This window comes from Schistocerca nitens, chromosome 1, assembly GCF_023898315.1.
Source record: "Schistocerca nitens isolate TAMUIC-IGC-003100 chromosome 1, iqSchNite1.1, whole genome shotgun sequence".
Classification (NCBI taxonomy): Eukaryota; Metazoa; Arthropoda; class Insecta; order Orthoptera; family Acrididae; genus Schistocerca; species Schistocerca nitens.
Window position 1 is genome coordinate 16,926,182 of NC_064614.1, and position 23,641 is coordinate 16,949,822.

The 23,641-nt window shown below is 46.5% G+C and overlaps 1 protein-coding gene across 1 annotated transcript in view; it reads left to right on the forward strand.

The window, feature by feature from the left end:
- The window catches only part of LOC126240604 (paired box protein Pax-5), a 790,874-nt gene that overhangs the window by 713,154 nt on the left and 54,079 nt on the right, over positions 1-23,641 (forward strand).

Sequence of the window (23,641 nt, forward strand, 5' to 3'; positions counted from 1 at the left end):
GCTCGTTCTCCAAACTCCTTCAAATAGCGTATCGCGACGAGATGGTACCCTTCTTTCGAGGTGTTCTGTCTAAGCTCACGGACATTTTCCGAAACTTGGGGAGAAGAGGAGCTTGTGGCACAACTTGACTAGAAGAAGGGATCAGTTGGTAGGACATGTTCTGAGACATCGAGGGATCACCAATTTAGTATTGGAGGGCAGCGTGGAGAGTAAAAATCGTAGAGGGAGACCACGAGATGAATACACTAAGCAGATTCAGAAGGATGTAGGATAGAGTAGCATGGAAAGCTGCATCAAACCAGTCTCAGGACTGAAGACCACAACAACAACAACCTCCCGCTGATCGAGCCCCCCAGTAACTTACCTAGCAGGAAAACTGTGAAATGGTCCCATGTCTTCTGTCGATGCGCATCGATAAAGGCTAAGTAAATTTTGAGAGGTACAGGTTGTAAAACATTGTAACACCTCCAATGACCAGTGGGTACACCGATATCAGGATTCACTAATAGAGGAATGCAAGTTGTTGTTGTGTGATTGGTTGTTTTATGGCAGTGTTGTTTCACTGGTGGAACATCCGAATCGGTAGACATTTCAAGAAAGACGCGCAACTTTTCGCGTACACTTGGGGTCGCTATAAATCTTTCGTGTACACACCGTGAAGATAGAAAGCGCTACCCACTGAGCTGCGTTAACGCTCATTTTTCCATGACGACACTCGTAAATGTAGCGGTGAGAAAGTTTAACGTAGGACAAAGTAGAAAATACTATCATGTAATTTCCTCTGGTGTGATATACCGGGTGGTCCAAAAGTCACTATAAATTTGAAAGCTGAATAAATCACGGAATAATGTAGACAGATAGGTACAAATTGACACACATGCTTGGAATGACATGGGGTTTTATTAGAACCAAAAAAATACAAAAGTTCAAGAAATGGCCGACAGATGGCGCTTAATCTGATCAGAATAGCAATAATTACCAATAACAAAGTAAGACAAAGCAAAGATGATGTTCTTTACAGGAAATGCTCAATATGTCCACCATCATTCCTCAACAATAACTGTAGTCGAGGAATAATGTTGTGAACAGCTCTGTAAAGCATGTCCGGAGTTATGGTGAGGCACTGGCGTCGGATGCTGTCTTTCGGCATCCCTAGAGATGTCGGTCGATCACGATACACTTCCGACTTCAGGTAACCCCAAAGCCAATAATCGCACGCACTGAGGTCTGGGGACCTGGGAGGCCAAGCATGACGAAAGTGGCGGCTAAGCACACGATCATCACCAAACGACGCGTGCAAGAGATCTTCCACACGTCTAGCAATACTCTTTTTTTGTTCTAATAAAACCCCCATGTCATTCCAAGCACGTGTGTCAATTTGTACCTCTCTATCTAAATTATTCCTTGATTTGTTCAGTTTTCAAATTTATACTGACTTTTTGATCACTCGGTATATTACCAGAAGTGAAAGATGGAGAAGGAACACCCAAAAAGATGTGACGGAGGAGCACCGTATTTACAAGAGACCCTGACGGATAAGGCAGTGATTTAGATCTGCATGCTTTAGACGCATTAAGTAATTAAATCTCTGAGCACAAAATGCACGTTGTTTGACGTGCTGGTTCAAATGGCTCTGAGCACTATGGGACTTAACATCTGAGGTCATCAGTCCCCTAGAACTTAGAATTACTTAAACCTAACTAACCTAAGGACATGACACACATCCATGCCCGAGGCAGGATTCGAACCTGCGACCGTAGTGATCGCGCGGTTCCAGACTGTAGCGCCTAGAACCGCTCGGCCACTCCGGCCGGCTGAGTCTAGTCAGCTTTGGGTGTTTACGAGCTCGGTGTGTAGAGTGGGTGAAGTGCGTGCATTACGGGAGAGAGCGTGGTAATGGGATCACGGGATTACGCGCCACGAGGCGAGGCTTAGCTCAAGTGGGTGGCGGGCGGCCCTGGAGCAGGCCGCGGCTGCTGCTGCGGCTGCGGGCCGCTCTGAAAGCCGCGACCCGACCCTCACGAGGGTGCGCGCCGCGCCGGCACAAAGCGCTTTGTTGACTAACAGTAAGCGATAGGGGAGCGGGCGGCCGGAGGCCGTGGAGGGCCCTTTACCTGTGCGGCCTGCGGGCTGCGCACTTCCAGCCGACACCCTGCTCCCTGCTCCGTAAACATGCTGCGTCACACACAGTACTCACCATTCCCTAGCTACAGTGTCTTTCGTGTCTATTACGTCTGCCACAACTTTCCCTACGAGCAATGTTACTAACAATTTAACCTCAGCTCACACAGACCTGAGGATATGTCTGTGACGCTCTTGCCCAATTCCGACTGGTTTTTGTGTCGTGCTCGTAATAAAACTGGCGAACACGACAAGTGCTGTAACGTTCATTTACACATTAACGAAAATACTTATCTTTTACTGGATAGTGTTGTCCAGGGTTGAATGTCCTCGCTTTCACTGTTTATAAAATTACTTAGTTAATGAACATTATACTGATGATGTACAGAAAAGCTGTCGGTTTCACACACGTTTGTTTGGTAAACAATAGCATCATTATCCTTCCAGCTAAAGCGGACATACCGAACTAAGGATATTAAATAAAAAGCCATCAACATACTGCGATTGTATACTAAAGTCTTGTTCCACGAAATTTCGGTCGAATTGCCGGATGTCAATAACTTGCTGCCAGAAGTCGGCAGTTCACCCGAAATTTATGGAATAACCTATTCGCCGTGAAAATTTTAAAATTCTCAGCTTAGTCTCATTTTTACACGTACAACTACATTTCGTACGTCGTGGCGCATTAGCTTCGCGTTTTCGCTTTTATCACCAGAGCGCCGCACGCACTCCTCAAAGACAGACCACTAACGACCGACACTGTGCACCTTTTATGCTTTTACACATTCAGTGGAACTCTCTGGAGAGTGCGAATCATTTATCTCCACACGTCCATACTAGTAGCAACATTCTTTTTTCTTTTACAGTCTCAGGCTTTCTGTAATTAGTCATCCAAAAAAAGGAAAATGCCTGCAGCACATACGCTTTAGGGATTTTCATATTTCCAAATATTAAACAGTACTCCGTAATATGTGGAAAGAAATTAATCTTTGAAGTCACTTTTGATGACTCTCTTAACTCCCTGAACGCGTCCAAAATACGAAGTAGTCAGCTGATCTCCCATGTTGCGCAAAATAGGTTAGAACACTGTTCCAGAAACAACGGAAAACGCATGCCAAATTGAAACGAACGCAAAATCTCAAAGACTGGCGATCTCTTACAGAAGCTCGAAATTCAGCGCGTACTTAATGCGAGATGCTTATAATAATTTCCTCAAGGAAACCTCGTCTCGATACCTGGCAGAAAATCCGAAGAGATTCTGGTCACATGTAAAGTATGCTAGCGGCAAGACACAATCAGTGCCTTCTCTGCGCAATAGCAATGAAAATACCCTATCGATGACAGAGTTACTTAACACAGCCTTATGAAATTCCTTCACCAAAGAAGATGAAGTAAATATTTCAGAATTCGAATCGACAGAAGCTGCCAACCTGAGTGACTTAGATATCCTAGGAATAGTGAAGCAACTTAAATCGCTTAATAAAAGCAAGTCTTCCAGTGCAGACTCGATATCAGTTAGGTTCATTTCAGAGTATGCTGTTGCAATAGCTTTATACTTATACTTAACAATCATATACAGCCGCTCTCTCGACGAAAGACGCGTGCACTAAGACTGGAAAGTTGTACAGGTCGCACCAATAGTCAAGAAAGGCAACAGAAGTAATCCAGTAAATTATGGGCCATATCATCATTAAAGGCGATTTGGGAACACACATTATGTTCGAATTTTATGAATTACATCGAAGAGAATGGTCTATTGACGCTATTGACACACGGATTTAGAAAACATCGTATTTGTGAAACACAACTACCTCTTTATTCACAAGTAGTGTTATGTGCTATCGATAGGGCGTCTCAACTTCATTTCGTATTCCTAGATTTCCAGAAGGCTTTCGACACCGTACCTCACAAGCCGCTTGTAATCAAACTGCGTGCTTATGGAATATGGCCTCAGTTATGCGACTGGGTTCGTGATTTCCTGTCAGAGAGCTCACAGTTCGTAGTCGTTGACGGAAAGTCATCGAGTAAAACAGAAGTGATTTCTGGCGATCCGCAAGGTAGTTTATAAGCGCTCTGCTGTTCCTTATCTACATAAACTATTTCGGAGGTAAGCTAAGCAGCAGTCTTAGGTTGTTTGCAGGTAACGCTGTCGTTTACCGGCTAGCAAAGTCATCAGAAGATAAAAAAAAAGTAGCAAAACGATTTAGAAAAGGTATCTGTATGGTGCGAAAATTGACAGTTGACCCTAATAACGAAAAGTGTGAGGTCATCCACATGAGTGCTAAAAGGAATTCGTTAAACTTAAGTTACACGATAAATCAGTCAAATCTAAAGGCCGTAAATTCAACTAAATATATAAAAATTACAATTACCAACAACTTAAATTGCAAGGAACACACAGAAAATGTTGTGGTGAAGGCGAACAAAAGACTGCGTTTTATTGGCAGAACACTTAGAATATCCATCAGAACTACCAAGGAGATTGCCTACGCTACGCTTATCCGTTCTCTTTTGGCGTTCTGCTGCGCGGTGTGGGATCCTTAGCAGATGGGATTATCGGAGTACATCAAGAAAGTTCGAAGAAGGGCAGCGGTTTTGTATTATTGAGAAAGAAAGGAGAGAGTGTCACGGACATGAGAGAGGATCTGGGATGGACATCATTAAAACAAAGACGTTTTTTGTTGCGGCGAGACCTTCTCACGAAATTTTAATCACCAACTGTCCGCCCCGAATACAAAAATATTTTCTCAACGCCGACCCACATAGGGAGAAACGATCATCATAATGAAAATAAGTGAAGTCAGAGCTCGCACAGACTGTTATAGGTGTTCGTTTTTTCCGCACGCTGTTCGAGAGTGGAATAATAGAGAATTAGTGTGAAGGTAGTTCGATGAGCCCTGTGCGAGGCACTTAAGTGTGATTTGCAGAGCATCCATGTAGATATAGATGTACACAAGCAACAGATCGCTTAAAAAACTTTGTCCAATTCTGGATTATTATTCGCTGGTCAGGGACCATTGCCAAGTTGAATTATCACAGTCGATAGCAAAGAATCAAAGAAAAATCCCACAATTTGTGACGGGTTTTGTTCAGTCTGCTCGAGAATGGAACGTAGATGACTAGCTGCAGTGGAAGACACTGGGAGAAAGAAGGCAGATCGCGATCAAACTTCCATACAAAATTCAGAGAGCACACGTTTCAAACAGAGTTAATGACGTTACTGTTTCATCCAACATACATATCGCGTGCTAATCAAGACGCCAGAATTTGGTAAAGTCGTTCTCGTAGTGAAATATACCGTTATCTGCCCCCCCGCCCTCCACGCCTTCTGGGTACCACCCGGAAATGGAGTAGGAAGAGGTGAAATTTATGCTGATGGTAGTGTACCCTCCGCCACGCACTGCACGGTAGCCTGCCAAGTACGAATGTAGACGTAGATGTATTCGTCGACATTTAGGCAACGGCACAAGTGGAGAGTCCCCGCATGGCCGCCGTCATCGTAGTTCCTTCCCCCCAGGTGCTTCCCGAGTGCGGAGCGAGCGGCGATTGTTTCCGGCGCTGCCGGGAACTGGCGGCGCAAGTTGGCGTCGCCGCCGTCGCCGTCGCCGGCCATAACTCGGCTGTTTACCCGCGGCCCACCAATCACGGCGCCGCCCTAATGTGTCCCCGAGGGGCCCTCCGGGCCAGATTGTTCCGCCGCCAAGTTTTACCTCCCCCTTTCTTTACGATCTCCGCCGCTAGTGCCGCCGCCGTCTTAAACTTTTCGGAGACATTCATTCTACGCCACTTAACATTAATTGCCATTTAGTATTACGCTATCAATTAGACCGGCGCCCGAGGTGGGCTGCGGAGACCGGAAGCGGAAAACGCGAGTGCGTCTTCCGGCGGACCGCGCCCTGGCCGCGGAAATTTTAAATTAACTTTATTTCCGGTGGGCGATTTCCGTCGCTAATGCGATTTGCCGCCGCGCCGTTGTGTTTTCCGAGGGAATCGCCGGAGTGTCTGTCTGGTGACGAGCCCGCAGTAAACCGAGTCGGCAGTCTGTGTGCGGCAGGTGCCTGTGGGCAGTGCGCAGCGGCTAACGACCAGGCCGCGGCTGCACAGAACACACAGTGGCCATGCGTACGAGAGATACATGCGGTCTGCACCCACCAGCGGTAACCGAGACTGGCAGAGGTTCTGGCAAGAGCTTACAGCTCTGTCGGAAATACGTCCTCCTAATACTTTTGGGTCCCGTTATACGTATCTCCTATCGCTACCTTTTCACACATTTCGTACACAGCGGCAATGTGCGAAGCAGGTATTCGATTGTTGTTCTCAATATGCGTAAACGAGAAAAGAATAGAACCTAAGTGTTACACAGAAGGATATTTGAAGGTAAGTGGACTGATGAAACAAGGTGTGTAGCGTTTCTCCGCAGAGTTGGCCGGGAAAAGAGTGGGAAGAAAACACTAATTAGAAAAAGACACACGGTGATACGACATCGGGGGATAACTGAATACTATGGGAAGCTGTAGGAGGCAAATATAGTTAAAGTACAGGAGCTGAAATTACAGCGCGCCACATCAAAGCAGCAGAAGACAGATGATTTATACTGAGGATAAAATGCTATACTCACTTAGTGCCTTAAATAATTTTTCATCGATCGACATTATCAAAACTCGCATGACGGTGCAGATGAAGCTCCCAAATGAGCTGCAATACTTTCCTGCGATGTTTTCTACGTGTCTAATAGGTTTCTTAATACTGTACACGCCGGATGCACGAGCGTGTAGGTACTTGTCAGCACTCTCGTAATGTCAGAGTGATATTCTTATCAACAAGGAAGTATTTTTACTTGCGTCACATACCTAAAAGTGTTTGACGACATGGACCACTCATGCTTATTTTCATTTCATCAAACATCTTTTATTTTGAGTGACAGTGGCTCATAATGTAACTAAATTTATATGATACACTATACGAAAATGCTGTCAGAAGTTAATAAAAGTGTAAAGACGCACAATTTTATACTGTAGAAAAAAGTGACCCATCTCTCGTGCACTTACCTGTATTGTGCTCAGTGAATTCTTCAAGATTCTCGTTATAATTTTTTCCTCCCACGAATGTTCAGAGAGAAGTACTGGGTGAGACGGACCATGTAAAATCGGGTATACACGAAGAAAAGAGTCAATGTAAATTACGTATTTCTTTTTGGAATCTGCTGTAATGAGTCAGAATTATACTATTAAAAATTTTAGGCGGAAATAGTTTTATCTGTTTATTGTAAATCTTGATTGAACATGGGCTTTTCTAATGAATTGTTGGTTTTGTTCGAAAGTTGTAGGAGTTGGCTTAAGAGCAGTCGGTTTCGAAGTGTAATCTTGGAAGGTTAAGATTTAGTGGGAGTGGAGTCGAAAGTTGTGACAGTGAAGGAATTTGACTTGTGCAGGTAACTCTGCTCTTTCCATGTGCTGGAATTCACTAGGAATTTTGATGAGTTTCTAAGTGGTCGGTTGGCTTGTGCGTTACATTGTGCTCTTCCATTTGTTGGCAAATGGACATCTTCCGACAAATAAACCTGGTCCGGGACTGCGGCCATATTCAGTGGCTTTATTCCACCTGCGTTGAAGTCGCTTGTATCATTTCGAAATTGAAAACGTTTAATTCTCTTCCCTATATTATTTACGAAGGAAGTGCTGCAAGCGTTGTAAAAATAGCTCTTCAGGTGCCGCAACCAGTGGTTTGTATTTGGAGGCAGACTCTTTAAAATAGTCCCTTGCTGCGCTGCTAACTCTAAAGTTTCAAAACAGCTTGTATGAGAAGTTTGTCCATAAAATACAGGCAATACTTTTCCACCTGGTTTCCTGGGCGTGAAATGGGTTTTTGACCAGAACCAGTTATTAAAAAAACGCATGTTATTCAGCACTCCCTCAAAATATAAATTAAGCGTCTATTAGCACCTAAACTAAACTTAATTGTGGTCTCCCACATGAAAAACACGTGGTCCATCTCTCCTGACTTCTGTGTGGACGTAGCTAACTTGGTGGCTATTTTACGTCAGTTAAAAAGAAAAGAAACTGCATCGATACATCGATATTATACAAACTAACAATTAAAATTACATAACTGCACAATAAGACTTTTCGGCTTAGCAGAACAGAGAACGTGATTTTGCTCTAGAACTAATACGAAAACCACAGCAACACTTTTGCATCCTTTTACGTTCACAAAAGAGCTACTCACTAGCGGCGCATTTGTGACATAAAGCCGCTGGTCAGTCTCACCCAGTGGCCTAAATGGTTCAAATGGCTCTGAGCACTATGGGACTTAACTGCTGTGGTCATCAGTCCCATAGAACTTAGAACTACTTAAACCTAACTAACCTAAGGACATCACACACATCCATGCCCGAGGCAGGATTCGAACCTGCGACCGTAGCGGTCGCGCGGTTCCCGACTGTAGTGCCTAGAACCGCTCGGTCACTCCGGCCGGCGAGTGGTCTAATTCTCCCCGACTTACCCTATTGCATCGAGAGCGAACGCACATCCGATTCGACTGGACCCAGATGTAAGGGTGGTCGGTTTCTGGGCTTTTCATTTCCTCCTACCGTATCGATTCTGTAACCACACTCGTGAGGTGCGTTTGAGTAGCAACGCTTTTGATAGCTCCCTCGAAAGTAATTTGCCCCTGTTTAATGTAAACATTACCGGTTTGTTTTCCGATACGATGCGATACGAGACGGGACGAGAGCAGTTAGCTGCGAGATCAGGGCCCCACTCGATGCTGAACGGCAAACCTCTGCTGGAGCAAAACATTCAATTACGGCCGTGATCGGTCCGGGGCGCCTAAATTAACTGCGTCCCGCCGGCAATCACGGCAGAGCCGCCTGCCGGCACTCGAGCCGCCTTATCGGCGGCAGATGCCGATTATCTCTGCCCGCGACAGATGGGCGCGCGCCCCGGCCTCTAATGAGCCCGGAGGCTGGCTGCGGTGGCGCGCCGTGAGCCGGCCGCGCTTCCGGTCGGGTCTGTGTCACCGCGCACAGTCCGCAGCTGATGTACACCACATGTAAACTGAAGGTGGAGAGGGGAAGAGAGGTAAGGGGAGGGATCACTGCTGTCAGCTGCACTGGGACATTACGCGGGATCGGCGGCCACGAGTGAAAATGTGTTCCGCACCGGGACTCGAACCCGGGATCTCGTGCTTATTAGGCAGGTGCGGTAGCCACTGCGCCACCCAGGCCACGGCGTTATCGCCGCTGCACGGACTGCCTGGGCTTGCGCCACTCTCCCATCGAGCGCCACCTGTCCGCAGCCCCTGCCCTTTTCCACCATATTCACTCTTCCGAGATTCCCACAGAGGTCGGACGTATTTGTGCATCCGCACTGGAGAAGGTGGATTCATTGGCCAGCTGGAAGAATCAAATTGTATGAATGTGTGGTGTGTGTTCTTTTGGATATGCAAAGCAAATTGTTACTCAAGCTTGAAAGGTTACCGTCAATCCTCCTTGCCTAGGGACGTCAGATGAAAGTTGATGTGGTCAAGCCCTGAATGAAAATTGCGCAACGGATAACTGGGGAGGGGAGCTTGAGAGCGCTACCTAGAGAGCGTGCCCTTTCTGTACGATACTAGGCCAGGGGCAGGAGGGCTCACACGCTGATGTGTGGGTCCCTGCATTCTATATCTTTTATTTTAAATGAATTCCTTTAATTTGACTTCTTTGTGATTTTTAGGGTATGTTAAGGATTGATGACAATTGATTACGTATTTATTTTAAACATTATCACTCGATTTTACAGCGATTGCAGCAATTGTGCCAGTTTACAGATATTACAATCTTACAACTTATAGCTCGGGTATATTATATACTAATCTGCACGCACATTTCTACCGGCAACAAGGAATTTCGTTGGCCAAATGTATACCACCAAAGTCTCCCCAACATTTTACATAGGACATCCACTATGTGAGGAGGATAACGGGCAAACTGGGGACCAGATACATTAACACAGCGGGTCAAATTTCCTAAATTAACGAGATCATTCATTTCCTTACAGAATCCGAAGCTAGAAATAAAAGAATTAGTAAAAATATTCAAATACCTCTCTTCCATGCGTGAACATTGAGACAGACGCACTGAGGGCACGTCTGCTCACTTACCCGTCTTCTGTAACACTCCTGAATATGGCGGGCACCCGGAGCTCTTCCTGGGCCCCGGTGGAGGGGGTGGTCGAACCACTTGACCGTGACCAACCTCTCCACCCCAAATCTTGTGACACTGGAAAGTCTTTTACTTTTACCTGCCTGTGCTGTCTCTCTGATCCCCTACCCAGTAGTGAGGTTGTCACTACTATACTACAGAACTACTTCCCAACTAAGATTTGGCCACGCTTTACGGAAAGGTGTGAGGAGGATTAGGAAAGTTCATGTGCAGATTCACATTCACGTACAACAAATGCATAATACACTATACATGTAAATACGTATTATGTAGCCTGACACATTTCTTTCCACCCGTCCACATGGGTTCTGTTGCACTCGCGGCCGGCCGCGTCGTGTTATAAAATTGGCGGCGGAGCCGCCTCTGTTTCTATTTCCCGGTGCGAGCGAGCAGCAAAATTTGCTGCTTATGGAGCGGAAACTACTGTACCGTTTCAAGCTAACTGAAAATCCTCTTTGGTCCCAAAACGGTTAAATATAAAGGAGGGGAGTTCTCATCAGTTCATTGTCAAGTGAATTCTTCGGTGAAGTCTACATAAGTTTTGTCTGAAGCATTTTCTTCGTTTCCCCACAGATGGCACTGTAATCGTAGGAATAGAAATGGCTGCACAATCGTAATGTACGACGTGCTACTCAGTGGCTTTCGAGTATCCAGTGTCACGTGGGACCTCACCTCGATGCTGCCACGGTAGGACACTTTTTTTTTTTTTTTTTTTTTTTTCACTAGCTGCTTATATTTTATGACCCACCGTCTAATTTCTTATGGTGGGTCGTATATTGCCACTTAGCCGCTGTGACTGGGTCCGGGGTCCGCAGTGACTGAAAGTAACACCACACCGGCTCCCGTCCCCACTCACACCGTTGCCCGTGTCCCGCCACGTGGAGGCGGGCTCTGTTTAGATCCATTTGATTATTTTTTTTTTGTGCAGCATTAGAAAAACTTATAACTAATACAAAATCAAGTAAGATATTAATAAACAAAACGAAATTAAATATTTAGAAAGAAGGAAGGAAGAGAACTGAATAGAGAAGTTATAGGTATAATATGGCCCGTCACCTGGTTGTGGGCGGCGGCCCGGGTCTTGGAATGACCCTCAAGACGCTGGCCGTTGCTCACCATGCTTTTAACATCTACCATCCTAAAAACTACCTTAACTAGAAGAGATTAGGGTACGTTAAAGCTAGAAACTAAGACTAAGACCTCCATGTCCAGCCGGCTAAACTATTTACGATATACAATAGAGAGGTAACTGATTTTGTGCTTGGCTCAAAGTTGCTAATGAAAGGGTACTCGTGGTAAAAGTAATAAGGTAATGACGCTAACGGTTTGTGTTGAGCCTGCAAGGCTCCTAGTAGAGTACATCAGGCGCGAGCACCTCCCGGCCCCGCCGACAACACGTCCTGAACGGTGGTTTTCCCCGATCTACCATAGGTATCCGTCGGGTTGGGCTCAAAAGAGAGGAACCACAATTAAGATCCTTCCATCCAGGACGTGCGCCGCCTCCTACCAGGGGGGCGTGGGTCCCTTGAAGAGGTGCCCAACTTTAAGCTTCAGATGAGAAGTTCTTAGTATAGTGGAGGTTGAGGTATAGGCTGTGTAGGTTGGTTGTACAAACAGTTCACACTGAGCCAATGAGACTTACAATGATACATGGTGCGGCAGTTAGCACCTTCCGGCCCCGCCAGCAACACAGCCTGAGCGGTGGTTTTCCCCGATCTACCATAGGTATCCGTCGGGTTGGGCTCGAAAGAGAGGGACCACAATTAAGATCCTTCCATACAGACTGTGCGCTGCCTCTTAACGGAAGGTGTAGGTCCCTTGTAGAGGTACCTAGCTTTAAGCTCTTATTGGACATGGGGATGCTGTTAACTATTTATATATACGGTGCAATCTGTTTTTAGGATTGTGTGTGACTTGTGCACCTCTTGTCGGTTGTTCCACTCTGTTCTTTGAATTTGACTTGGTTGACACTATGGATCATCCGCACTGGACGCTTCAATATCTGTGTTGGTGCCCTGGTCTGTATCTGTTTCTTCTTCATCACTCGTGGTGCTAATCATATCTGTATCCCCCTGGGCATCGTGACGTCTGTTTGGACCGACTTGCCTTCGGTAGGGTCTGTTGCGCAAGTATTCTATTTGTTGGATCTTCGAGATTTCGTCCGTTAGTTTGTTGAGTTCAGTCCACCTTTCCGGGTCGCGTATTATGGCATGTAGTTCGTTCTGTGTGTTCAGGCGATTTATGTGTACTGTGTGTCTTATGTTCGTGCGTTGTCCGCAGAAGAAGACAGTATGTTCAGGGGAACCTTCTTCCCCGCATGTGCATCTATTAGTCTGCTGCAGACTCACGCGGTACAGGTGCGTGGGATAAGGGCCATGTCCTGTGATGAAATGTATCATACCGCGGCTGGGATCAATATGTTTTAGTTTTAGTCTTTCCCGGATGTCAGGGAAGAAGTTGTAGACACGGCGGCCCTTATCGCTGTTGGCCCACTCGCTCTGCCAGGTATCCACTCGCCATGCTCTGAGTTGGCGTGTTGTCTCAATCGGTACACCAGTGATCTGCCGAACCTGGTCTATTCTCCCCATCCTAAGCCAGTACATTGCTGCGCGGTACCTGATGGTGATATCTATGGGGAAAATTCCCATGACGACACATAGTGCGTCATTTGATGTTGTGTTAAATGCCCCTGTTAGTCGAAGTAGAACACTTCTTTGGCCTCGACGTACAATGGTTCTGTTGGTTGAGAGATTTAACCTGTGGGCCCACGTACTGGCAGCAAAGCATAGTACTGACTCGAAGAGAGCGCAATGGTATGTTCGTGTCACTGACAGGGGTAGTCTGAATTGTTCCGAATTTAGCCTAGCCAGTTTGTGTAGTATCTTTTCTGCTTTGTTTGTGCATATTCGCATGTGTTCGTGGAAGTTCAATCGTTCATCAATGTATACTCCTAGATAGCGTGTGACTGCTAGTCTTTTTATGTTTGTGTCCCCGATTTTGACTATTGGGTTCCTGCGCAGGATACCCTTTAGCAATGTATAAGTTGTTTTGTTTCCTGCTATCTTTAATTTATTATCTGTGCACCATTGGGTTATTGTCCTAAGTGTTCCATTGGCTCTTTCTTCTAGCTGGGCACGGTTATTTGCTGAAACTACGACGAGTAGATCATCAGCATAAGCGACAGCTCCATCTGTCAAGATGTGCTCCTCTAGTAACTGTAGGAGCGGTTCTATAACTATGTCCCAGAAGATGGGGCCGCAGATCGACCCTTGTGGACAGCCTTTTGTAATTCGTTTAGTCACTTTCTGGTTGTCCATTTGCCAAACGACCGTTCTGTCTCTGCAGTAGTCCATGAAACTATTATACAGAGACTCCGGTACCTGCAGGTGTCTGAGCCTCTTGAACAAGGCCGGCCACCAGAGGTTGTCGAAGGCACCTGAGATGTCTATCATAATTGCAAGTGTATATTTGGAGGGTGTGTCGTGTACTATTTGAAGTGCTCTGTTAATTGCGTCGTCTATAGATTTCCCTTCCCTGAAGCCGTATTGGTGTGGTGTCAGTCCCCGTAGTGTTCGGTGTGCTTGTAGTCTTTTGCAGAGTAGTTTTTCTTGTACTTTACCGAGTGTATTGATAAGGCAAATTGGTCTGTATGACTTGGGGTCTGATGGGTCTTTGTCTGGAGCCTTTTTTATGATAACCGCCTTCGAGGTCTTCCACACTGCAGGCACACGGCCCAGCCTTAATGCATCGTTTAACAACGTTGTGAGAAACGGGGTGATCTGCGGTGCAATTTGTTTCAGTACCTCAGAGTGGATACCATCCGGTCCAGGCGCCTTTTTGTTTTTGAGTTCTGAGATCGCTGTCGCCACTTCTTCCTGCGCAAATGGACAGGTGACGGTTGGTGTGGTGTATACTGTGCCTACTTCGCGTCTCAGTGCTGCATGTTGTGGTGTGTCTGTGTATGCGATGTCGTCGGGCAGGAGTTTGCTCAGCAGGAACTCCGCTGTGCGTCTCCAGCCCTTAGTCATCTCACCATCCTCCTGTCGCAGCGTTCCCAGAACCAGTGGGCTCTTAATTTTCTCTGTCACGATTTTGTATGGTTCCCCCCAAAGCCAGTATTTCATCGCTTCTAATTGGAAACCCCATTCGCAACGTTGTATTCCTCAGACATATCGAACGGGGGACTACTCGACGCGCCAACGTGGCCGTATAGCGAACTACGACGTATCGTAACGGGCAGTACACTGCGACCGGAGCCCAAGTATTGTGTAGATACAGAACAGATAGCGGCTCCAAACATTACAATACAATTATTGTCTGCACCCATATTGTGCCGTAACTATTTCCTCGACTCCCTCTCTACATCCGCATTCCAAACCCCCATGACTACTAGATTTTCATCTCCCTTTATGTAGTGAACTACCCGTTCAGTTCCTCATATGCGTTTCCCATCTCCCCGTCTTCGGCTTGAGACGTCGGTATGTATACCTGACCTGTCGTCGTCGGTGTTGCTTTGTTGTCGATACTGATGAGAACAATCCTATTACGGAACTGTTCACAGTAACACGCTGCCTGCCCTATCTTTCTGCTCATAACGAACCGTACTCTCATCAAACCATTTTCCGCTGCTGTTGATATTACCCTACACTCAACTCACCAGAAATCCTTCTCTTCTTTCCATTTCACTACTGTAACCCCCCACCGTATCTACATTGAACCTTTGCAATTCCCTTTTCAGTTTTTCTAGCTTCCCTACCACGTTAAAGTGCCTGACATTCCGTGCCCCGACTCGTAGCGCTTTATCCTTTCGTTGGTTATTCAGTCATTTTCTGATGGTCACCTCCCCCTTGGCAGTCCCCTCTCGGAGATCCGAATGGGGACTATTCTAGATTGTTTTGACAATGAAGACGTCATCACGATGCTCTTTCAGTTACAGGCAACGTGTCCTGCGGTTATAAATTATGTGTCTTTATTGCTGTACTTTCCATTGCCTTTGCGTACTCATGATGTTGATCAGTGCCTTTAGGGTTACTTTCTCACCGATAGGGTTAAGAGAGTGCCCTGAACCTCTACCCTCTCCTCCGCCCTCTTTAACAAGGCCGTTGACTGAACGATAGTGACTTCTTATGCTGGATGCCTTCGGCCGCCAATACAGACGATTTTTATTCTAAATTTAACGGGTAGCTGGGTTCGAATTCGGGGCCGAGGTAGTTTTGCTTACTAGTCATAGACACTACCCGTAGACCACTAATACGGTTCTGTTATTTATTTATATCTCGTCCACGGATTTACTGTAGGGAATTTTTGTACTAAGGTGTGATTTTGTCTCATTAGTTCACTTGCGGCTATGCACGCATTTCTCTACAATTGTTCTTCCTCACATAGAAATAGGCCGTGGGACAGAGAAGACAATAACGTCGGGGAACTGGATTCTATACACGCGGGGTGGGGGGACTGAAGCGATGACACACGCTGCACCGGTGAACAGAGTGCGCACACCGGCCCGACTGTACCAAAGTTTGCAGCGCGCGTTTTTCGCGCACCGCGGGGGAGGCGGCGGTAAACGAGATGGTTGTGCGGCCGTAACATTTTTGGAGCACAAAGCGGCCCTGGGGAGCGCCGCGGCTGTCAGGTGCGGGCCGCCGCGCAGTGGAGCGCGTCGCGACGCCGACGCCAGCCGGCGGCGCGCATTTCAGGCGCCATTGCGCGCTGCCGTCGCATATTTCGCGGGCCCGCGCCGCTCTGTCCTGCCCTGCCCTGGCCTGGCCAGGCCGCCACACTAATGAAAAACCGGCGCCCGCCGCAGCTTCCGTTTGTTCGGGCCTCCCGCGCCCGTTTATATTAGAATCTCATTACGCGGCGACAGTAAAACTGCCCTGCCCGCCTCTCCGCCGCTGGCCCCAAACAACAGCGGGAACAAAAAACAACAACAACAACTGCTGCCGCCCCCACTCACCCCGCCGAAAGGCAGGCGGGCGCGCGCCCGGCTAAATAATATAAAAGCGCGCACTCGTCGCGCCCATTCGTCCGTAATTTATTCGCACATTTCACAATCGGGGCGTTCTCATTACGGACCCCGCGTTTAGTTCGGCGCCGAATATTTAATTATTGGAAACACAACAATGGGCGCGCGTCACGCCGGCCGGCATTAATTATGATCATTGGCGTCGCGTCGCAATGGAAGCGGTGTTTTTGTGCGCTCCCTAATGCGCTGTTTGCCCGCGACAACAAAGTGTTTATGGCGGCGCTTCCTATGCGGCCGCAAACACTGTTTGTCATCCGGCGGTCGCACTGTCAGAGCATCCAGGCCAACGCGTTTCGCGATTGTTATTGTAAATAATTCCGTCAGAAGCGTTCGGCGCGATGTATGCTGGTGAAACAGTGCCCCGCACGCTACTACTGGTGCTTATTTCCTTTATCGCCACCATAATGGAAATGGCGTTTCGTAATGTCAGTGACGATTTTATAAGTGATGACAAGTGAACTGAATTCAGTATACTACACGAACGGGATGAATACCACACGTTTGACACCTTTTTGGCCATCGTAAGGTGCCGTTGCGGCTATTGCCGAGCAGTGGTTAGACGGTGAACCCGTATTTCGGACGAGATGCTACGGTTGTTGGTACTGTGTTTGGATCTATGAGAGCAACATCGCCGTCCACTCAGGTGCTTTTGACTTTTTTATTTCTCTCTTTAAATGGAGGCTATTCCAGATTTCCTTCGTCTTTCTGCTCACATAAAATTAGGGCTTTGCCCCTTGAATAGTTTTTTTCCCTTGAATATACTTACTTTGTCATAGTGTTTACCACTCTGGTCATACGTGCGTTGGGACAGTTGCATAGTGTATCACAGAGCATGGCTGCAAGAAAATATTCTCAGCGATACAATGGTCTCGCAACTACTTGTTTCTTGCTGCAGTCAATATGGATCATGACTTCGATAAGTTCTTGCAACAACTGTCTAAGCCAATAAACGACACATTCAAGCACTGAAAAATGATACCTCAAGTATAGTATCGTCTGGCTCTAACTTCATCGTGCTAATCGTCTCATCTTGCACAATTGACGCACGAGGAACTCTACTAATGTTCAGTCACTGTGGTGTGATAGATTGTGTTCGATAAGTAAATCGAAACTAATGAGCAATCACACGGAGAGAAGGAAGGACGAAGTAGATAGAAGTGCAATAACAGTAGACATGATGTTTTGTATTTACTTACCTGATTATCATCTTCTGAAACAGTAAAATCTACAGGTTAATGGGTGTCAAAATGCTACACTTGAATTAAACTACATTTTATTCTATATTCTGCGTTTCATTTTGATGAGTGTGTCTCAGTGTTTTTTCTGTTAATATCGTGTATTGAAATTTCTCCCTGTTCCGTTTATGAATACAGCCTCTCTGCGAGCAGTTATCTTAAGTTGGTATGCACGATTTCTGCGGAAAAAGTACGTGTGGAGCCGAAGAATATTCGAAATTTATCCCTCTCAAGATGGTTTTTGACATTTTCTAAGTAGATTGTTGCAAAATCTACTGCTTCATTTTTCTCGTGTCTCCATTTTAGATTTTTCGACGCCTTCTCGCCACTCAAACAAGCCTGCGATCATTCGCGTTGTCCTTCCGTGTGTATGCTGGACATTCCCAGTTAATCCGATCTGATGTGGATGTCACATACAACAAAATCTAAAACACCACAATTGTATGCCATTAGGATATTAACAATCCCTTGGGTGGATAGTGATTATAAAAAATAAAAAAGATGTATTGGACTTTGAGCTGTTCGTCATGTTTCAGATGCTGAAAGTTGTGAAGCGTTGTTATACGAGGTGTGGCTGGAAAAAAACCGGACTAGTACTGGTGAAACAATAAAACGAATGCAATAAGGCTGAAAGTCGCGTGGCCTGTCACGTGACTCTCGCTCCGCCTACTGCTCGAGTTTCATCTGCCTCCTGCACTCAGTCTGCCCGTGGCGTCTGTTTTAAGTAGTTGACGTTTTGTCTGTGCGTCGGAAAATGTTGAGTGTACAGAAAGAACAGCGTGTTAACATCAAATTTTGTTTCAAACTAGGAAAATCTGCAAGTGAAACGTTTGTAATGTTACAACAAGTGTACGGCGATGATTGTTTATCGCGAACACAAGTGTTTGAGTGGTTTAAACGATTTAAAGATGGCCGCGAAGACACCAGTGATGACACTCGCACTGGCAGACCATTGTCAGCAAAAACTGATGCAAACATTGAAAAAATCGGTAAACTTGTTCGACAAGATTGCCGTTTAACAATCAGAGCAGTGTCTGAGTTAACAGGAGTTGACAAGGAAAGTGTCGAACAAGTTTACCGATTTTTTCAATGTTTGCATCAGTTTTTGCTGACAATGGTCTGCCAGTGCGAGTGTCATCACTGGTGTCTTCGCGGCCATCTTTAAATCGTTTAAACCACTCAAACACTTGTGTTCGCGATAAACAATCATCGCCGTACACTTGTTGTAACATTACAAACGTTTCACTTGCAGATTTTCCTAGTTTGAAACAAAATTTGATGTTAACACGCTGTTCTTTCTGTACACTCAACTTTTTCCGACGCACAGACAAAACGTCAACTACTTAAAACAGACGCCACGGGCAGACTGAGTGCAGGAGGCAGATGAAACTCGAGCAGTAGGCGGAGCGAGAGTCACGTGACAGGCCACGCGACTTTCAGCCTTATTGCATTCGTTTTATTGTTTCACCAGTACTAGTCCGGTTTTTTTCTAGCCACACCTCGTAACTAACAATTGTGAACCACTTGCTTCGGTGTGCCACTTCACTTTTCAGACGTTCCCTGTGTCATAAAGATAGTTTTCTCTCTCTCTCTCTCTTTCTCTCTCTCTCTCTCTCTCTCTCTCTCTCTCTCTCTCTCTCTCTCTCTCTCTCTCCTTTGGTCGACTGTCTGCAGCATTATTTGCGTGACGTTACACGTCCGCTGCTCTGCTGTAAACCGGACAGCGGCCTGGCAGGCTTACCCCTGCGGCAGCCGCGATGCAGCCAGCGCTACAGTGATCAGACAGTCAACGCTCCGACCGGATTTGTGCCGTCGCCAGTCAGCTAGTCGGAAGGATTTCTGCTGACTACCTGTGCTTCAGGTCTGTCAGCGAGAAAGAACTGGCCCCCTTTGATTACCGATATATGCTCACACAAGTGGTTTCGGCAAAATTCGCATTATCAGTGCTGTATGTGTATGTTTTATTTCCTAGGGTTCTTATCACTTCAGTCATCCTTATGTAAATATATTGTTAGGTCCAACAATACAATATTCACGAGACAACGTAATGGTTTCGTTAAACGGTATTTATGTAATTAACATCAATATCTACGTAATGTCGATTACTTGCCCTAATGAAGTAAGGTGTCCGTGCAGGTAAACATAGAATTTCAGCTCAGCACTTACACAGTGTTTTATGGTAGCTGATATAAAACTAAATATAGCTTCGAAAGATTTTGCAAACGTTCGAGTTCAAGGGCACATGGAATACACTCTCCTACAGAAAGAGTCACACGCACGCACACACACACACACACACACACACACACACACACACAGTTCGTGAACCGTTCTTGGTTGTCGGCCTATTGGTTTTCGTCCTGCTAGGTAGTGGGTCCGCCATCATGACTTCAGAAAGGAAATTACGCGGTTTTTCACGGGAATCCGTTCCAGAAACGTTCGGGGGGGGGGGGGGGTTGTTTTGGGGAAGGAGACCAGACAGATTAAAGAAGGATAGGGAAGGAAGTCGGCCGTGCCCTTTCAGAGGAACCATCCCGGCATTTGCCTGGAGTGATTTAGGGAAATCACGGAAAACCTAAATCAGGATGCGCGGGATTGAACCATCGTCCAGAACCGTGATAGGCCGTAGAGTGAGAAGCTTTTCTTTGGACTGGAAGGAAACAACGATGCGCCAAACATTTGCTTGATCTGTTATAGAGTCCTCAGTACAGACGTCCTTTTGTTTGGTATTCGTGATCAGGAATAGTCAACTTCTGTGGTTAATACAACTCTTAAAAGCCGAACAACTTCTCAGTATTTTTGTTCAATTTGATTAGAAATTTTGGAGTCAGTTGTTTTGTGTTGCATTCGCTTGTTTTTAATCTGTTTTCGTCTTCCTCCCGTAAACGGAAGAATGTTCGAATGGTTAACCGCTGCAGCGAAGAAGTCGTGGGTAACCGGGATTCGATACCCTACTTCCTCATGCGTGAAGATTTTAGGCGATATTCCTCCTTTGTTGCGCTCGGCCGTCAGCTACGCCAAGTGATGGCCAGATGGCGTGGTTTGCATTGGACTTTCAGGAGACTGCGAGACTGCAGGGTACTAGAGAGACGTACGACCAGAATTGTCACTGGTTTGTTGAGATCTTCGGAGGGAAGAAGGCGACCTTATCGCTGAACGCTATTCGCACTTTAGAGAACCAGCATTTGCGACACAGTGCAGAACGATTCTACAGCGTCGAATATTCGTCTCACGTAAGCAATGAAAGGAGAACGTAAGGCTTGTACAGAGGCTTACAGTCACTCATTTTTCCTTTGTTGCATTTGCAATTGGATCAGGAATAAGTATGGCCAGTGATGTTATAAAGTACCTACCGCCATGCACAGGCAACTGCATTGAACGCTGCCAAGATGCCTTACAGAAGGTACCGTCGACGTTCTCGTCAAACAATCTACAAAACAATTGAGAACATTGAATTCACGACATCAGCTGCAGACAAGAAGAAAAATACTGTGAAGAACATTGCTGCTACCGCACTTGTCGACGGACAGACGAACAGAACACAGACAGTATCATTCACAGCTCTGCTAGAACCAGCAGGGCTGCAACACCTGCCATATTTAACTAGCGACTTCTTAGTGCTCGATTTTTCTCTTTGTGTAATAGACGTAAGTTATCTGTAAATGAGTCTGTATTCATTTGGATCAAAGGCACAGCTTGTGCGTACATGTTGATGTATACTGAAACGATTAAGAAGAAACAAACAAGTTGCGTCTTTCTTCACTTTCCACGTTTTGCTGTTTTAATTCCCACAAGTCGTCATTCTTGCTTGTGTGGCCGTTTAAGAACTGTTTCAGTATACCAGACCCTGAGCCACGAACAGAACACAGACAGTATCATTCACAGCTCTGCTAGAACCAGCAGGGCTGCAACACCTGCCATATTTAACTAGCGACTTCTTAGTGCTCGATTTTTGTCTTTGTGTAGTGCTCGGCCACTGTCGTTTGAACCTCAAACAGCAGATGCACTGATAACCACAGGCAAACTCCAAATAGTTCAAAGGAAAATGTCAATTGAAGAGTCCTGGCGCAGGAGACCCATATTATCCTAGGTACGAGACAGGGACTTTTCTGCTACTCGTTCGCATTTATTTGGATTCAGCTCGAGGTCCGAGTGGAAGCTCGAAGAGTTTCCTCGGCGACACGCACGTGCCTTCCCACACGAGCGTCAATGGGCTGAGCGGACTGCACTACTGACCGCCGCTGTCCCCCTGTCCTGCCTCGACACGCCGGGCGCCAAAGCGAAACACACGGCCGCGCCGCCGGCAAACAAGTTGCGAGCTGCTGGCTGCTGCCTGCTGGCCGCTTTGATATTCATTAGGGAAATTGATGATGGATTGGTCGCAGCGCAGGCGCGGCGCACGTATTAATCACGTCATTACTTAATTGAAGGGTTGCAGCGGTGTCGCGTTGCAGGCGCCGCCGCGGCAGCTCCCCGCTCGCGGGTCACGTGACCGACACCCGCCCCGGCGCTCCGCGCGCATGCGCACTCGCCGCGGCGTGGCGAATGTTTTGTGCGGCGCGGCGCGTGGCGCGCACGCCCGCCGGCGTCTCCACAGCACCCTCTGCCACGCTCTGGCCGCAGAATTACTCGCCCTTCCCTAGGCCCTATCTCTTACGAGCTGAGCTTCATTACGCCTTTGTATCAAAGAACTGACAGCTTGTGATCCAACTTGTGCGTCGAATAAGTCATGAAGGAAGTGTAAGCAAATTTCAGAAGACAGATAAAAGTGCAAAGGAAATTGGTTCTGTTGCGAAGGCTCGCAGATGACACGGTCTGTCTTGCTGGATGTCGACAAGCCTTGTTGAACGGATCGAGTAACATTCTCGGCACAGGACATTGCTTAGAAATAAACGATGGAAACATGGAAAAGATGAAGAGTAGGAGAGTGGCGCATTGATGAAAGCTTTATTTCTTATAAGAATGCTACTGGTATCAGATATTAGTCTAGAAATCAGGGACGTGTACGTCTGGAGCACAGCACTGTACGGAAGAGAAACTTTGGTCGTCGGAAGTGTGTAGAAGAAGAAACGGCAAGTATTTGAAATGTAGTGCTGACAGAGATTCTTACAAGTAAAGGTAAGGTCCGAAATGAAGAAGTACTAAAGAGAGTGGACGTCCCTTACTGGAGGAAGGAACGGGTTAGTCGGACGTCTCCTATGACATCCGTGGACTTAACGTGGGAAGGATCAGCAGAAGGTGGAAAAATAACAGCTGCAAACAAAGACTATAATTTGCAGTATCCACTTAGCTTATAGGGGACATCGTGTGCAGAAGTTAGACGCAGACGAAACCAATGACATAAGGTAGGAAAACATGGCATGCTGCATCAAACTAGCGATAAGACTGAGGACTTAAAAATAAAAATAAGAAAAAGAAGAGGTCGTTAGCCATACAACTTACTTCAAGGTCCATGTGGCTGCCACTAGATTCTCTCTCTGTTTATGTATTAAATCAGTCGCATTCAGTCTGCAAGTGTTGAACAAAACTGCCGTATTATCTATTAAGGTGACCTCTTAGTAAGGGACAGGTTCGTAGGTGAAATTGTGAGGGCGTTTCGTGAATCGTCCTTGGGATGACTCAGTCCGTGGAGCACTTGCCGATAAAGACAGAGATTGGAGTCTCGGTGCGGCATACAGTTTAAATCTGACATCGTTTATCACTGTTTCGTCTTCGGTTTCCCCAACCTGGTGATGTTTCAGCGTCCTCAAGAAACACAGAAATGATAAATACATTCTCTTCTTGTTGCTGTTTCTACTATTTATTCTCATACATGCACTTTCGTTCGTAAAAACCAATTTAAACCAAACGAACCGCACTCACGAGATGCCTCAGTCGGCGGTTACGCTTTGCTGGTCGTTTGGCGCGCTACAGTCGTTTTGAATGACAAGAAATGAACTGGAGTGCCGCCGTTGCACGTGTCAGCCTGTCGTGATAGGGTGACGCCGTAGCGAGTTCTCTAGGAAAATTGCGTGGCGTGCGGCAGGCGGCAGGCGGCAGGCGCGTGGCGGCGCTACC